This window comes from Podarcis vaucheri, assembly GCF_965113315.1.
Source record: "Podarcis vaucheri genome assembly, chromosome: 13".
NCBI lineage: Eukaryota > Metazoa > Chordata > Lepidosauria > Squamata > Lacertidae > Podarcis > Podarcis vaucheri.
The window spans coordinates 9,393,923-9,412,286 of NC_138751.1; the positions used below are offsets into that span (position 1 = coordinate 9,393,923).

The 18,364-nt window shown below is 44.1% G+C and overlaps 1 protein-coding gene and 1 pseudogene across 2 annotated transcripts in view; both read left to right on the forward strand.

Moving 5' to 3' along the window:
* LOC309516863 (vomeronasal type-2 receptor 116-like) overlaps positions 1–18,364 on the forward strand; it is a 345,242-nt gene that overhangs the window by 192,138 nt on the left and 134,740 nt on the right. The window lies entirely within an intron of this gene.
* On the forward strand, positions 7,716–11,560 carry LOC309516822 (plasma membrane calcium-transporting ATPase 1 pseudogene; annotated as a pseudogene). The gene has a single exon. The product of its transcript is annotated as a plasma membrane calcium-transporting ATPase 1 pseudogene (transcript).

Here is an 18,364-nt window from a genome sequence, read left to right on the forward strand (position 1 = left end):
AACAACTATCCGGCTTTTAGAAGACATCTGAAGGCAGCCCTGTTTATGGAGGTTTTTAATGTGTGATGCTTTATTATGCTTTTAATTTGTGGGAGCCACCAAGAGTGGGCGGAGTATGTATGTATGTATGTATGTATGTATGTATGTATGTATGTATAAAATAATTTTACCAGAGTTCAACCTCAGCTTCTGAAAGATGGCATCATTTGCATCTCCAGCTAGATATGGAGAACAGACATACTGGTTTCTTCCTCACCCATCATGCATAGCATAACATTTTTAAAGTCCTGTCATTTGATGAAGGAGAAAGGCCAGGACCGCTTTTGGTTTTGTATATTTGGATTGAGAGATTGGGGAATGATGGGAGAAGTACCATAAGGTTTCTTTCATCGCTTTGTTTTCTGAAAAGCGTTGTGAGGGTCTTCTGCACCTTTGTGTTTGAGAAAAGCAGGTTGTGAAAAGAGAAACACAGAAAGAGGAGATGTGAGAATTGTCATTCTTGATGCCATTCAGATGCCCAGTCTGTAGGAAGAGCATCATCGTGATGGCAGGATTTGCCCCGACAAAGTATTTCCATTGTAACTTGACTAATGACAGTCCACACATTTGCAGCTGTATCAGCTGTATCAGTGGGTGGATATCTCTTTCTGAATGGGAACCCATTCATAACTGTCTCAGTTATCTGAACACAGTTGTGCCTTGGATCCCGAACACCTTGTGAGTCGAAAGTTTTTGCTTCCGAAGTGAGTGTTCCAGTTTGTGAACGTTCTTTGGAAGCCAAACATCCAACGGGGCTTCCACGAGTTCCAATTGCCTGTGGGAGCTTCCTGTAGCCAGTTGGAAGCCGCGTGTTGGTTTTCAAACGTTTTGAAAGTCGAACAGACTTCTGGAACGAATTCCATTTAACTTCCGAGGTACCACTGTAGTTTTCTCCGGTCTCTTGCAGCTGAATGAACTTAGCTGCCATAAGCAGAGGGCGGTTTTTGCCTGCCTTCAGATTCACTTCCTCTCACTGTGCGTCTTGCACAGTAATACACAGCCGTGTCCTCAGGTTTCAAGTTGTACATTTGCAGATACAACAAGCTGTTTGAATTGTCCCTGGAGATGGTGAATCGTCCTTTGAATTTATCCAAGTAGGTAATGCTAGCTGAATCTGGCTGTATTTCTCCCACCCATTCGACGCCCTTCCCAGGAGCCTTTTTCACCCAGCTCATCCAGTAGCTGCCGAAGGTGAACTCGAAGGCTCGACAGGAGATGCGGGTAGACTCCCCAGGCCTTCTGACATCTCCTCCAGACTCCTCCAGCCGAACCTCTGATTGGGCACCTAGGGAGAAAGAGATATACTATTAAGACCCCCTTCATGTTAACCTCAAGATCTGAACACACCCCTAATAGGAAATGGAGAAAAATTACCCCCAAAGATGGAAAGGAAAACAATTGGAAATAAAAGCAGCATTTTCACAACTTGAGCTTTGAGATGCATTGACTGAAAGTGATCCTGTATCTACAGAGCGTTCTGCCTTTTGGTGTAGCTGTAGCTGAGAGGGAGTCTGGCTGATTTAAACAGGAAGCTGACCGTGCATTTACATATACCTCCAGATAAAAGAGTCAATCAGGCCTTCCACAAATGCTCTCTGTTTTTATACAGTACGTATAAAATGATTTCAAGTATAAAATGAAGGCATGATTTCAAGAATGGCAAACAATTTCTCATGAAATCTACAGAGAATAGCTATCAATGCTTCCCTTTTTTAAAGGGAAATTCCCTTATTCCGAATAGGATTCCTCACAACAAAAGGGAAAAGTTGTCAGCTATGCTACAGAGAGCTGTAGTGTAGGAGGTATGAGTTCAGCGCCAAAAATGGCACTTTTAGGTTCCCAGTTTATTAAAAACTATGAGGAATAGTTCAGCAATGAAAGAGAAATATTATTGTGGAATTGTCTGCCAGTGGTTGTTAACAAAAGGAAAGATGGACATTCACCACAGATTCCTGACACTGATGCCAAAGATTTGGTTGTAAAATGCTGGAAATGTAAGAAGACTGCTATATGATGATGCAAGACAGCAACTGGAATAAAGCCTTACACCAGGGGTGCCCAAACTTTTTTCCAAAGAGGGCCAGATTTCATGCAGTGAATGCGCATGAGGGCTGACTAAAGTTATTGAGCTCCTTTTAGGATTTTATCCCAAAGTTCTTGAGTGTTTTTTAGGATTGAACTTGTTGAGCTTTTCTAAGGATTTGACCCCCAATAAATAAACTGTCTCAGGGGTCAGATAAAACCAGCCAGGGAGCCGGATTAGGCCCCCCAAATGGACTTTGGACATGCCTGCCTTACACAGAACAAAGTTTGACTCCTGGGTGCTTCATGGGGCTTCTGTCGGTGCAAGTATCTCAGCAAATGTGTCAGTTGAGAAATGGGTTGTAGGACAAGAACATCATTGGGGCAACTTGCACAATAGCAAGCAGTCTTTAGTTCTTCTTCATCAGGCTGCATGACGTAGAATACGGATGGAAACATTTAAAAAACTGGCTTGGTGTTAAAACAGTTCCAAAAGAATGATATGTTTAGACTGAAATCCACAAAGTTATGATAAAAGAGGTACAAGATGTTATGGTTAATATTTTAAGCATATTGTTTAAACACAAATTAAAGGATACAGCAACAAACTTAATGATGCCAAACACAGGTGGAGGGAAGTCACAGGGATATAAAAGGGTGAAATTAATCAAGGATAATTGGAGAGAGAGAGAGAGAGAGAGAGAGAGAATGTAATGCAAAAATGTTAAAAGATGGGTTTTTATTGTAACATTGTAGTAATGTAAGAATAAAATAAAATAAATGGAAAATAATAATCTGGGAATCAAGTGTTCGGTAAGGAAGCTGGCTTACTTGATGGAGCTCTGCTAGCTCCTACAAATGCAGGTTTGAGGTTATGCCTAATAATGCTAAGGCAAAGAAACGCACAGTCCCAAACACAGGCAGAAGGAGTGGTGTCGGAGGATTGAGGGTGACCACTGTATGTGAAGTCTCTGAGAGCAGGGCTTGTGTGCATGTCCTTGCCACTTCCCTGCTAGGCTTTGGGTCCAACATTCATCACCATTCATGATTTCATTGAAAGCAAAGATGTTGAGTCACATAGTAAATGCCCATACCATGCCTTCATTAGGCTAATAATCAAAATGCTGCACCATAATTGTTCCCTCCCCAGCATCAGCAGAGCACAGGATTGCTTGGTTAAGTATCTTTGCACAGTATATTTATTACTCAGCAATTACAAGTGGGGATTCCGCATTCGGAAGCAGTTCCTCCCTTTTTATACACAGCCCCAGTAGACCTTATCTCACTGTGGTATTCTCGGGCACAGAAATACATGGCCGAATCTGCAGCTGTGAGGGTGTTCAGCTGGAGGGAGACCTCGTTCCTGGAGTTGTCTGATGAAATGGTTGCATGATTCGTCAGAGAAGGGGCATACCACTTTCTCCCGTCATAGGGGTATGCGCTTCCAATCCATTCTAGCCCTTTCCCAGGTGCTTGGCGGACCCAGTGCCACACAGAATTCTGAGTGGAGATGGAGAAACCTGTGACCTTACAGAGCAGGTTGAGGTTCTCTCCTGGCCTCACCATTCCTGACCCAGACAATACAAGCTGAACGTCTGAGAAGACACCTAAAAACAGAGAATATTTCAATTAATGTCTGAGTGCCATCCAGTCACCTCCAATACTTCTCAACTTTCCACCGAAAATACACTTACATTTTGGAAAGGCTGCCAAAGTAAACAAGAATAAGAAAAACCTCATAATGTTAATGAAGTAATGTCTTAGTAATTTGGGGAGTGGAAGCATGTGAAACTTTTATATTGAAGGAGATTCTTTTGAAACCTCCTGGAGATATTTGCATGAGGCCTTCCCCCCAGTGGCTCGTGACACATAAAGAGGGTATCTGGAAACAGGTTTGGCATCAAGGTTTATTGATGGCTTTGCCACTGCTTCAATGCAAACACGTGCATAGAGATAATTTGTAATGGATGGTGTATGGGGGGAATGTAAAATCCAGCATTTTGGATGTGCAGGGTGCTTTGAAAGGTTTTTGGTACTAGTGACAGATTTTTATTTCATTTTTTTATTTTATACCTCAGACCTGCTGATGGTGGCTGGCCTTGGTTTTCAGCCCATTGCCCCATACCATGAGGCCACACTCACACCATGCAGTTAAAGCACTGTATCACCATTTTAAAAATGCATAGGTTCCCTCAAAGCAGCATGGGAGCTGTGGTTTGTGAAGAGTGCTAGGTGTTGTTAGGAGATCCCTATTTGCCTCCCAGAGCTACAGTTCCCAGAGTCAGTTCCTCTTCCCAGGGAGCTCTGGGAATTGTATCTCTGGGAGTGGGAATATTGTTCTCCTAACAACTCAGGTACATTTCCCCACCATAAATCACTATCCAAGGACTGAAGAGATGAGTGTGGGTAAGTCTCTCAGGGAGTCAATCTTTCCTGGGATTTGTACATAAACAGTTATCAAGGAAATGTCTAAAATATAATTAGACTCACAGCTGAAAACAGCAACAGTACTTGGATTGTGGTTTTATTTCAGTTACAGCTGAAGGCATTCTGTATTCTCCACACCATGCCTGCCCCCTTGTGACAAGCAGTAGGAAAAATTGAAGAGTTCAGGGGTTCAGATGAATGAATTTTCCTTCTAGTGAAGTTGGGCATTGTAGAGGACCACCAAGCATACAGCTGTACTGAAAACAAATGTGGATATTTTAATTTTGAGTTGTTGTTATTTTGAGTGAGGAATTGGAGTATGGGGAGAGAAGTACTATAAACTTCCTTTCATGGCTTTGAATGTTTCTGTTTTCTGAACAGGGGATTCAGTTGTAGTGTGGGGAACTGACAGCGTTAAAAATAGGGTGTGTGGGCATGTGTAAAACAAAGATTTGGTAGCTTGTGAGTAGAAAGATACTCAAAGGGGAGAATTTCCGTCTGGATCCCATTCAGATGACCACAATAAAGGAAGAACAGCAGCGGCATGATGGCAGGTTTTGCACCTATCCTAGGTGCTCATTATATCATGGCTGGAGAGACTCGTGCCATGTACAGCTGAATGGAGGGGTAGCTGTCTTTCTTGAGTACTGAACTTTGAGTTGCTGATCATTTTTGTAAATTTCACATTCTTCCCCTTTAAAGTTCTATAAAGAACTCATTATTAATTTGCTGGTGCCTGGATGTTACTGCTTTCTCCTATTAGAGAAGAAATGAAGTTGTTTTGGGAGACTCCTTTGCTGAGGATAGATGTTGCTGGATCAGACCTCTCATCAGACCCAGGCAGCATGGCCAACTCTATTGTGTGGCAAGTTCCCTCCCCCAAGGAAATGAAGACACAGGACACGTTAGTTAAGGTTAATGGGCGTAAATGGCCACAACTTTATTGATTACAGAATTGAAGGTATTGGCCTTAGGCATTGGTTCCTATGACTACCCGGCATGGTAACCGGGAAGGGTTGAACACAAACCGTGGGGGTGTCCTGCTGGAGTACGCCAGCTAGGACCCCCACGGGTGTCACCGCTCGTGGGCGTGCCGGCGGCCCTCACCTTACTAGGTCTCGGACAAGGCAAACGCCCCCGGAGTCCTCTACCGGACTACCCTTTTCTCGGGGGAAGGTGATGGCGTGTCCTTCCCCCCCATCCATTTGCATCACAATAGACCCCTGCCAATGCCTAACCGCCAAAACCGTGAAAGTTGTGACGATTTGCTACGAGGTAGGCGAAAAAACCAAAAGGCTGCAAAGTCGCCAACTTGGAAAAATTCCTACCAGGCCCCTTGCGGCGACCAACCGAAGTCCATAGCAAGGTCAAGACTGCCTAACCTAAGGGTGGGTGGGCTGGGAAAAGCTTCTCTGCTGCCGAGGGGAAAGAGGGGGATCCCGGGGCGTGCCTGGCCTTAAATAGCCCAGGCCACGCCTCCCCAGCCCGCCTATTGGCGGGCAGGGGGAAGGCGGAGAGGCACGCCCCCGGGGATTCCCTGGCTCTCGCGGGGCTAAACTCCAGCCCCGCGCTTGTGGGAGGGGCCAGCCCACAACACCCTCTCCTCCCGAGGCTCGGAAGATGGTTGAAAGGAAAACAATTGGAAATAAAAGTAGCATTTTCCCAACTTGAGCTTTGAGACACTTTCTGCCTTTTGCTGTAGATGTGGCTGGGAGGGAGTCTGGCTGATTTAAATAGGAAGATGACCCTACATTTACATACACCTCCAGATAAAAGAGTCACACGAGCCTTCCACAAAGTCTTCCTCTCTGTTCTTATACAGTAAGCAGGCATGATTTTGTGAATGGCAAAGTATTTCCCACCAATGGGGAATAGAGTAGGGCAGCATACCATCCAACATTTCTCCAATGGAAAAAAGGGACATCTATTATTATTATTATTATTATTATTATTATTATTATTATTATTATTCACCACCAATCTGACTGGGTTGCCCTAGCCACTCTCAGCGGCTTCCAACATATATAAAATCATTTGTTGTTGTTTCGTCATTTAGTCATGTCCGACTCTTCGTGACCCCATGGATCAGAGCACACCAGGCACTCCTGTCTTCCACTGCCTCCCGTATAAAATCATAATAAAACAATAAACAATAAACATTACACAATATCCCTATACTGGGCTCTCTTCAGATGTCTTCTAAAGGTTGTATAGATATTTCTCTCCCTGGCTAGAGGGGTTGCATAACTTCATACCCTCCAACTGGGGGTGTTCACCAGCACCCAGGGCAGGTCTGAGTGCATGCATACCAGGCGGGGGAAGAGTGTGCTTCCCCAGCCCTCGCCACCACTAGGCAAATTTCCTTGTATATCTGTCACTCCTAGATTCATTGTGCCTGCCAACCGCAGAGGCTGATGATAGTTCTCTTTTGTGGCTGAAGAGGAACGGGATGCCTGCATGCTTACTGTTCCTGGCCAGTCACTAGGCTGAAGCCATAACCTCAGTTCATGACAGCTCCAAATTGTTCTTGGCTACCCAACCTGACCCATGGTGACCTGTAGCTGTCCAAATGTGACTCAGAGGAGGCTCAAATCCCTCTGGATATGTCCAATTTGACTTGGGATGCAGCTGTATCCAGTGCACAGCATTATTGGTTATTCATAATCTTTTCCTCCCACAAATGTTCTGCTTTATTTTTCATCCCACTTATGGTGCAAGGGCGCCCCTACAGATGGTAATAATGCAGTAACACTGGGGGAGCATCTCAGTAGTACTAATAATGTAGAAGTGTCTTGTGAATGGATCCAGTATAAATCTACCACTATTGCAGTAGATATACCCTTCCCCCCCTTAAAAAAGTCCTGTCTGTTGGGGTCCACAGCTTCAGAATCCATCTTTCATAGTGAAGGTGAGCAGAGAACAGCATGAAAGAATTAACCCCCCTCCCCTCCAAAAAAAAGTTTAGACTGGGTGTGTGTGTGGGGGGGGAGAGAATAAGAATTCACCAAGCAAAGTTAAGGCCACCTGGAAACAGCTTCATAATTCACCAGGGAAAATTAAAGTGCTGACAAAACAGCAGCAGAATTCATCAACAAAGTGAAAGAGATAAGAAAACAGAATCAGAATTTAGAATTCTGAACTCTACTCACCACACCTATGAGTGACATGTATGCTCAGAGCTGAGGAAATGTGACACAAGCCATGATTCATTGGCTGCTGGCAGGATTCCGATTCCATTTCTCATCCTCCTGTAACTGCCGCTTTGAGGAGACATAAACCAACATGGGGAAATGAAAGAGCCTGAAATACAGAGCTGTGTTTTACACGCTTTTCCTGAAACGTAGAGCTAGTGATCCCAGGCTGTCGGGACAGGGCTGAGCTGGGAACATGGAGCAAGAAAAGAACTGAAGCAAACACACAGAACATGTGTCTCTAGGTGTGGAAATTGAGAATAAATGAAGATCTGAGCCTATCATTCTTGCCTGGTTTTAAAAAAAAAATACAGAAGGTAATCTAAAAGAACTTGTGTAGACACGTAAATGATGATGGATCTCTGAATTTAAAAGGCCCTCTGCTATTGAGCTGACAGTACCCCCTGCTGTCCTCTGTACAGACCAAGTGGGGGTGGGGTGGGGAAAAACCCCTTCCTTGATTGTGGATACAGAATAGCAGCCATCTTGATTCTCTCATTTCTTTCTGTGGAAGAAGACAGGATGATGGTCACTAGAGACACTGCTGATAAAAACTTTGGGGTCACTCTCTCAGAGCTGCGACACCTGATGGAATACCGCAAGTACGAGGCAGTGGAGAAAATAAAGGAACTTTATGGCGATATCTTTGAAATCTGCAAAAGACTGAAGACTTCACCCACACTTGGAATCGTTGGTACCCAATCAGAAGTAGAGCTACGGAAAGCTGTATTCGGAAGTAACTTTATACCACCTAAGAAGCCCCTAACTTTCCTAGAATTAATGTGGGAAGCACTCCAGGATATGACACTATGTATCTTAGAAGTTGCAGCCATCATCTCCCTGGGACTCTCCTTTTACAAGCCACCTGGAGGGAATCTTGCAGCATGCCATGCGGAAGGGCCTGGAGGGGAAGAGGAAGATGAGGAGGCTGACTGGATCGAAGGGTTTGCAATACTTTTATCTGTCATGTGTGTGGTGTTGGTAACTGCCTTCAATGACTGGAGTAAGGAAAAACAATTTAGGGGGTTGCAGTGTCGCATTGAAAGTGAGCAGAAGTTTACTGTTATCAGGCACGGGGAGTGCAAGCAGGTGCTAATAGCCGAATTAGTGGTTGGGGACATTGCACAGATCAAATATGGTGACCTTTTGCCAGCTGATGGTTTGCTTATCCAGGGGCATGATCTGAAAGTTGACGAGAGCTCCCTTACAGGGGAATCAGATCATGTCAAGAAGTCATTGACAGAGGACCCAATGTTACTTTCAGGTACCCATGTGATGGAAGGCTCTGGGAGAATGGTTATTACAGCTGTGGGCATAAACTCACAAACAGGGATCATCCTCACTTTACTCGGAGTCGGAGACGACCAGCCAGAGAAGAAGCAGAAAAATTCAGGAGACATGACTCCCGGACACAGCAAGGAATCTGCCCCAAAGCCCCGCAAAGTGTCTGGAAACCAGGTTGAGGACGAGGAAAGTGGCCAGAAGCATACATCACACCCAAAAGAAAAATCAGTTCTGCAAGCAAAACTCACACGGTTAGCCCTTCAGATTGGCAAAGCAGGCCTGGCAATGTCAGTGATCACAGTCCTCGTCCTTATTGTTTTTTTCCTTGTTCAAACCTTTGCAATTGAGAAGCGTGCTTGGACTGTTGAATGCACACCAATTTATATACAGCACATGGTGAAGTTCTTTATTATTGGAGTGACCATTTTGGTCGTAGCTGTTCCAGAGGGTCTGCCACTGGCTGTCACCATCTCCCTTGCCTATTCTGTGAAGCAAATGATGAAGGATAATAACCTCGTGAGGCACCTGGATGCCTGTGAAACCATGGGAAATGCAACTGCAATCTGTTCTGATAAAACAGGGACTTTGACCATGAACAGAATGACAGTAGTTCAGATTTTTATTGGTAGCGCACATTATAAAGTTATCCCCACCCCTGAAATGATTCGGCCCACCATACTGAGTTACTTGCTTGAAGGCATTGCTGTAAATTGTGCTTATACATCTACAATCCTACCTCCTGAAAAGGAAGGAGGACTCCCTCGCCAAATTGGCAATAAAACGGAATGCGCCTTACTTGGTTTGCTATTGGAACTGAACCAGAATTTCGAAGCTGTAAGGGCTAGGATAACGGAAGAGACGCTGCACAAAGTGTACACCTTCAACTCCGACCGGAAATCGATGAGCACAGTGGTGAAGAAACCCAACGGCAGCTTTCGGCTGTACAGCAAAGGAGCTTCTGAAATACTGCTTAAGAAATGCACCCGCATATTGGATGCCAGTGGGCATTCAGGCCCTTTTTCCAAAAAAGACAGAGAAAAGGTGATCAATAATGTGATTGAACCAATGGCCTCTGAGGGACTCCGCACCATAGGCCTGACATTCAAGGAATTCCCAGCTGCCTACTCAGAACCCAACTGGGACAACGAGGATGAGATTTTCAAGGACTTGACCTGTATTGCAATTGTAGGCATCGAAGATCCGGTGAGACCTGAAGTTCCTGATGCAATAAGAAAATGCCAGAAAGCTGGCATTGTTGTACGTATGATTACTGGGGATAACATCAACACAGCTCGGGCAATTGCTACAAAATGTGGTATTCTGAAACAAGGGGAAGCCTCTGTGTGCATGGAGGGTCAAGATTTTAATCGGCTGATACGTGGCCCAGATGGAGAGATTAAACAAGAGCTAATGGACAGAATTTGGCCTACTCTTTGTGTCCTTGCAAGGTCCTCACCTGCGGACAAGTACAACTTGGTCACAGGGATCATTAACAGCAACATCACCGAACAGAGGCAGGTGGTAGCAGTGACTGGAGATGGTACCAATGACGGGCCTGCATTGAAGAAAGCTGACGTTGGCTTTGCAATGGGCATCGCTGGAACTGATGTTGCCAAAGAAGCTTCTGATATCATTATCACCGACGACAACTTCTCAAGCATTGTCAAAGCTGTCATGTGGGGTCGGAATGTGTATGACAGCATCTCCAAATTCCTTCAGTTTCAGCTCACTGTTAACGTGGTAGCCGTTGTAGTCGCTTTTACTGGTGCGTGTGTCACCCAGAATTCCCCTCTGAAAGCTGTTCAGATGTTGTGGGTCAACCTCATAATGGATACCTTTGCTTCTCTTGCTTTAGCAACAGAAAAGCCAACTGAAGCTCTGCTGTTACGCAAGCCTTATGGGAGAAATAAGCCTCTTATCTCCCGCACGATGCTGAAAAACATTTTGTTCCACGCCATTTACCAGATGGCCGTTGTGTTTTCCCTTGTTTTTGCAGGTGAAAAATTCTTCGATATAGAAAACGCAAGAAATGTGCCCATGAATTACCCTCCCACCGAGCATTACACCATTGTATTTAACACATTTGTAATGATGCAGATTTTTAACGAAGTCAACGCCCGGAAGATTCATGGGGAAAGGAATGTTTTCTCGGGGATATTCAGTAATACCATTTTTTGCTTTATCAGCGTGGGAACGTTGGTCGTACAGGTCATCATTGTTCAGCTTGGAGGGAAGCCCTTTAGCTGCACAAAGCTTTCACTGGAGCAGTGGTTGTGGTCCATCTTTTTTGGCCTAGGGACATTGATATGGGGACAAGTGATCGTATTTTTCCCAAATCGTTATCTGTGGTTCCTGCCAACGTTTGGTGACAGACCACCGAAAGAGGACATTACTCAAGAAGAAGAAATGTATGAAGAGATTGACTATGGTGAGCTGGAAATGCGTCGAATCAGCCAGGCTTCATGGTGCAGGGGTGTGAACAGAGTACAAACTCAGTACAAAGTAGTAAATACGTTCCGTACTCCCCCTTATGAGGTACACCGCTCAGCTAGTAATAAAACCATCTAACAGAACGCAAGTAGTGATTCTGAAACCTCCTTCACATGTTGCTGCAGTTGATTTTTTTTAAAAGAGAGTTATGTGCACAGTAGCTCTAGTAAGAAACAGATGGGAATTTCTCCAGCATGGTGAGCATGGCATATTTTTTTTTAAAAAAAGCTCTCTTACAAAATAGAAATGAATTTACTAGAAGATACTGGTGGTGCGGGTGGACGTAAGGAACCAAAATAGCAACTCAGCTCAACCTTACGTCCTAGATGGGTCCGAATATTATGTTAGCAGACCTTTGCTGGATCTTGAGACTTTAAATGTATTGTTATTTTTTGCACGGGGTGTCTTCAAAACAATACTGAAGTGCCTCTCTCTGTCCCCTCTCTCTGTATATATATAGATGAATATTGCATAACCTTTTAGTTTGGTGCCTGTTCATGCTTTCAACTGATAACAAATGGCTGAGTTGCTCAAGGCCCTCAACTGCCTGCTTGGAAATGTGCTGTTTCCCTCAGTATTTCAGACCATTATTTTATTTTATTTTAGCTGCTGGGCTCCGATTCATATGAGAGTTGAGATGGGATAGATCTGTCTACAAGTAGGCTAAGTGTATTTGCTTGTTGTTCTTAATAGTTGCTTATGGGAGAAGATGATTAAATAATAAAGATTGCTAAAAAAAAAAAACTTTTTATAAGAAAAAGAATCCAGTCAAATATGTTATAAAGTCTTAGGATCATAGGATTGGGAAGCAACTCAGATGTCATCTAGTCTAACCCCTTGATATTGCAGGAATCCTGCTGCTGCAGCATCCCAGAGATATGGCCCTAAAGACTCTGCTTAAAAATGGTCCTCTGTACAGTAGTACCTTGGGTTAAGTACTTAATTCGTTCCAGAGGTCCGTTCTTAACCTGAAACTGTTCTTAACCTGAAGCACCACTTTAGCTAATGGGGCCTCCTGCTGCTGCCGCGCTGCCGGAGCACGATTTCTGTTCTCATCCTGAAGCAAAGTTCTTAACCTGAAGCACTATTTCTGGGTTAGCAGAGTCTGTAACCTGAAGCATATGTAACCTGAAGCGTATGTAACCTGAGGTACCACTATAAATCCCCCAAGTGCACACCCAAGTGAAGCCTGCCAGCTCTATTGCGCCTGTCCCCTGAAGAGTGCCCACATCCATGGCTGCTTGCAATTGGTCTAACTGAGCAGGTGCTGGGATTCAATTCTCCTGGCCAGTAAGGAGGCCTTTTCTGGCTCCCGTTGGCTAGGCAAAAACCTCCACACAGCCATCACCTGCTGAGACAGCATTCAGGGAAGGTGGCAGCTGACCTGGAATGCAGAACCTCCAAGTGTCCTATTTCCCAGGGACATCCCTAATTTAGAGAAACCGTCCCAGTTTCTGATTTCATCCTGGAATGTCCCACTTTTCCTTGGGATGTCCCTATTTTCATTGGAGAAATGTTGGACGGTATAGAGTTATCCAATCTCCAAGCGGTCTGAAGGCAATCCTGTATAGGGAATGGTTGTTTTTTTTTTAATGTTTATTGTTTTATTATGTTTTTATATATGTTGGAAGCTGCCCAGAGTGGCTGGGGCAACCCAGTAAGATGTGTTGAGTAGAAATAGTAAAATTATCATTATGGAATGGGACGTCCCTGTGTCCATCGAAGAAATGTTGGAGGGTATGGGAATGCCATTTTGTTCAGTTCATAATGCAGGACATCAGAATTCAAAGAGCTGAGTCAAGTGACGCAGTGGAGGGGAGGGACATATAGCGTAGGCTACCAGCAGAACTCTCTCAACTCTCAACACATGAGAGAGCCTGCTGGACCAGGACAAAGACCCATCTACACCAGCATCCTGTTTTTGCAGAGGCGAGATACCTATGTTGTTTATTAAATTTGTTTATCTCCCTATATCTGTAGATCTCATGGCGGTCACAACATAAAATTACAAATAGAAAATACATCATAAAAATAAGAACAAAAGCAAGCCAATAATCTCCCCCTCCCATAACACATTTAAAAATGCATCAGATGTACCCTGCCTATTTGTCTGTCTATATCCACCTGCCATTTAACTCATCCAGCTATCTTATGAATGGCAGTGGTGTGCCCTCTAGAGTCCATGCGGGTCTACTGAAGAATTTCCTTTGCTGTTTTCTGTCACCAGATCTTCTCATCCTACCCCAAACCCTTCTGCCTTCTCTTTCTATCAGTTCCTCTTCCTGTCGCCATACTCCACCACCCTCTGTTTTTATGTTCTCTGTGGCCGGTTCCAGAGATGGGGAGCCTCCTATTGCTGTTGGACTACAACTTCCACCACCCCCAACCATTGTTTGTGCTAGAGTAACTAGTGTTGTACTAGTGTACAACAAACCTAGGGAGATTTGGAAAGTCAGAGGTTGCCAAACCATTATCAGGGTCTGGAGAACCAATTTCACCCAAGAGTCACATACTCCTTTTGGCAAGCTCCTGAGAGCCACATGTCAAGGTCCAGAGACAAAAGTAGCTGTGATAGCAAATGTGATTACAGTGGTACCTCAGGTTACATACACTTCAGGTTACAGACTCCGCTAACCCATAAATAGTGCTTCAGGTTAAGAACTTTGCTTCAGGATGAGAATAGAAATCGTGCTTTGGTGGTGCAATGGCAGCAGGAGGCCCCATTAGCTAAAGTGGTGCTTCAGGTTAAGAACAGTTTCAGGTTAAGAATGGACCTCCGGAACGAATTAAGTACTTAACCCGAGGTACCACTGTATTAGTTTGGTACAGTACGCTAGTGTCTGCCCGTCTTTGCAGATCCCTTTCGGTCCTCCAGATAAGCAAGAGACTGTACAATATTAGAATTCACAGGGACATTCTTCACAGGGAGAATCATATACCGTATTTTTTGCAACATAACACTCACTTTTTTCCTCCTAGAAAGTAAGGGGAAATGTCTGTGCGTGTTATGGAGGGATTGCCTACGGGTGGCGGGGGGGATCTACTGCAGTCGTGAGCAGAGGATCCATGGTTCCCCTACCTTCCCTCCTCCATGGCTCACTTTGAAACAGCAAAGCGGAAGAGGAGCCGCTGAGTGGGGATAAGAGAAGGAAAGAGAGCCTGCTTCTTTAAAGGAGCAAAGCTCGCTACATAGCAGCAAAGTTTTTCAGCTCGCTAAGCCGGGGATGAGCGGGGAGGAGGAAGAAAAGCAGAGCCTGCTTGCTTTAAAGGAGCAAAGTGGGAGAGGAGAGGAGCTTTCTCCCCTTATACCCCTCTTCTTCATTATTAGCAGCATCCTTCTCCACCCACCCCACGCGTGCTCCCTGTCCCTTGAGTGCTTTTCCTTCCCTCCCCACTTAAAACGTGGTTACAAAGCACAGATCCACATGGATCCTCAGAATTTTTGCACTGGGTCACCCCAAATTCACCATCAGATCACATAGCATGTCCATGGCTACATCTTGCACCAAAAAAATCACGCACCCACTGTTGCCTGGGGCCACAGTGGTGCAAAAACGTGGTTACAAAGCACGGATCCACATGGATCCTCAGGATTTTTGCATTGGGCTACTCCAAACTCACTGTCAGATCTGTGGCCACAGCATGAACCACAAAAATCATACATCCACTGTTTCGTTTAGAATATTTTTTTCTTGTTTTCCTCCTCTAAAAACTACGTGCGTGTTATGGTCGGGTGCGTGTTATAGAGCGAAAAATACGGGTAACTGTAGATTCCAATCCCCTGCAATACAAGAATCCTGATCACAGCCATCCCTGGGTGGGCTCAAATCACCAACCTTCTGGTTACCAGACAGACAGACACACTGACCCATCCTCCACAGGAAGGCAAATTTGTATGCAAAGCAGGATCAGTGTGGGATGTAGCCTGCGATGAGTTCCAAGGACCAGATTAAAAGGCCTGGGAGCCTAAGATGCCCCACATCTGGGTTATACAGTAAAGAAAAAGAGCACCATGAAGAAGCTCAGCTTCTACTGTGAGCAAGCAAGAAGATAGCAGCAGTGATGGGAAGAAAGCTAGGCGATTATCATCTGAGGCTGAGCAGGGATTAAATCCCTCTGCCTTTGTTGTATGTGCCTGTGCCCTGCCATAAACTGGGCAGAGAGTCAATTCAGGATTAAACCCTGTCTCCTCGTCCATCAGAGGACCTCAGCAGTGACATCAGCTGATGGTCAAGATACCACAGTATGGCAGAAATGGCCTCATGGGACACGTTGTAATACCTCGTTGATCAAAATTAGACTAGTGGTTTCCCAGCTCTGATATAAAACATAGGCAGCCCAGGTAATGCACTGCCACAAGATATGGTGATGGCCAACCAACCTATGCATTTTAAGACTAATTCACCACTGCCAGAAATAAGCAGCAGGGAATTGCTATTGTCCTATACAGTACATGGAATCCCTGTAGGTATCTGTGGTTGACCACTGTTGCAAACATGACGCTGGATTACATAGATATTTCATCTACCACAACAGGCCCCTTACTGTGTTGCTATCATGGGCAACGGGTTCCGATTGTGTCATTGCCACATCTAGTCTGAATATTTCATCACTTTATCAGATGCAACCCAAGAGCCAAAACTTGAAGCTGGTGTTTGCTCACTTGATTCTGTTGACTCTTCCTCCCAGTTACTTTGCCATCAGAGAGCAGAGGAGGGGGGAATTTTTACAAGTGGTGTCCGCCAGAGGCCAATATTTCATCGAATGTAATTATCTCCACCGCAATTATCTCAATCACTGTATTTCATTGTCTTGGCCGACAGTTTCCAGTGTATGGTTGAAAAACACAGAACAAAAATGTATATGCAACTCTGATGTGGCTATAAATCCTTCCACATGTGTGGTCCAGGGCAGGGTTGGGGTGGGGGGCACAATTCAAGTTTCTGCTGCACAAGGCATTTACTTTCCAACTTTGTTGTTGAAGATAAGATTAGTGCAGTTCTGACTACTGCCGTTCATTATAATTGAAGCAGCAGCAGAAGAAGAAGACTGATCCTAATCATTAGCGTGTAGATGAATGCAGAAGAACCTGCTCCAGGGAGAAGCTTTGGTAGTGTAATTGCAAAGCTCCGTGTGTTCCAGTTTCTCCTACTGTTCATAAAGTGCACAAGATAAATCATGCAATGTGCCGAAAACAATCCCTTCCATGGTCCGCAAAGCTGGTACCAATCAGGGGACCTCATCATTGGTGGAGTTGCCTCTCAGACCACATCTCCATTTCCCCAACTTACCTTTAAGATACACCCTTCTGAAGATCAGCCGTTTGATATTCCAATGTAAGTAACCCCCCCCCTTTCCATGTCATGTGAGCTTGGAATCTTTAATACAGACACAGGAGATGTCAAATGCATCCAGAACATTGCTTTATATATCCCAGGGCCCCTGCAGAACATTTGTTCAGTGAGGTTTCACCCTGAAAAGCTTCACAAAACTTACACATAAGCTTTACATGATATGTTATTTATTGAGCTTTCGTCCTCGTTAGTTTTCACGATGGTTTCGCACCTTTCCATCAATTGATCAGTATCACACACTTGTTCATGCATTTCCATATCACTTCCCTTTACCAGGAGAAAAAAAGCTGCTTCAAAAAAATAAACAGAGAAAGAAGTAATTTCTCCCCGATAAATATTTTAATCATTTTTATTAATGCACAGAAAAAAATCAGGTATATGATTTAGAGCAGTGTTCCCCAACCTTGGGCCTCCAGCTGTTTTTGGACTACAACTCCCATCATCCCTCGCTAGCAAGACCAGTGGTCAAGGATGATGGGAATTGTAGTCCAAAAACAGCTGGAGGCCCAAGGTTGGGGAACACTGATTTAGAGACTGACTAGTGGTGACCATAGGCATGTAAACATGCACATGTTGTGCCCAGACTTTCCCATTGCATTGAAATGGGGGACTAAGTGTTGTCTCAAATCATTCTGATTTTACATATAGAGAAATGTATTTTTTTCTGAGCAATACCAATTATTGAAAAAAAGTTGGGAAAGGACAAGTATCTGTAAATGACACTCAGACTGGGGAATGGGGAATTGCAGTGAAGTGCAGGAGATTCCAGCGTACACTGACATAGGGGGATTATGGCAAAATGCACCCACCTTGAAAATGAGCTTTTGGAGGAGTATCTGGTATGTAGGAGAAAAAACCAAGACTCCAGAAATTGATGGACAATGAAAGGAAGGAACGAAATAAGGGTTTCCCAGCCTTTTTTGACTGCTGAATTTTAGGAGGCTTCCTGCCACAATGCACTTGTATAGTACCCCATCCCCTATATTTTCCTATTATCCTGCAAACTGTATGGATTCTGAGCTAGGAAAATCCAACAAAGCACTTTGATTTCACTAAATATGACTCATTTCCAAACGGAACTTCTTTCCAGGTGGGTCTATACACATTAACAAATTCTCTTTTTTAAATACATTGTTCAGATTCTTTGTCTCTGGTTACAATTGCCATTTCTGACTATTGTTCACTTTCAAAACCATTGGAATTTTCTTTTTAAGACACACAATGGAAATATATATATATAGTAATAAGCACAATATGAGTTCAAAATTAAAATTGATTTGATGATGATAATAATATTAATAATAATCATACAGTTGGAATAGAGCACAAGGGCCATCGAGTCCAACCCCCTGAATAATAATTTACTATTTACATCCCCACCCATCTGGCTGGGTTTAATGTAAGAGTGTCCCGGCATTCTAAAAAAATATTTACATGCACTGTAGTATTAATTTAAAAAGGATCTTTGGATCTATTCACAGTATGGTGACAAAGTTCTACCAGCACATCCTGGCCTTAGCATTCGCCATAAATGTCATCAACGAGAATCCCAAGATC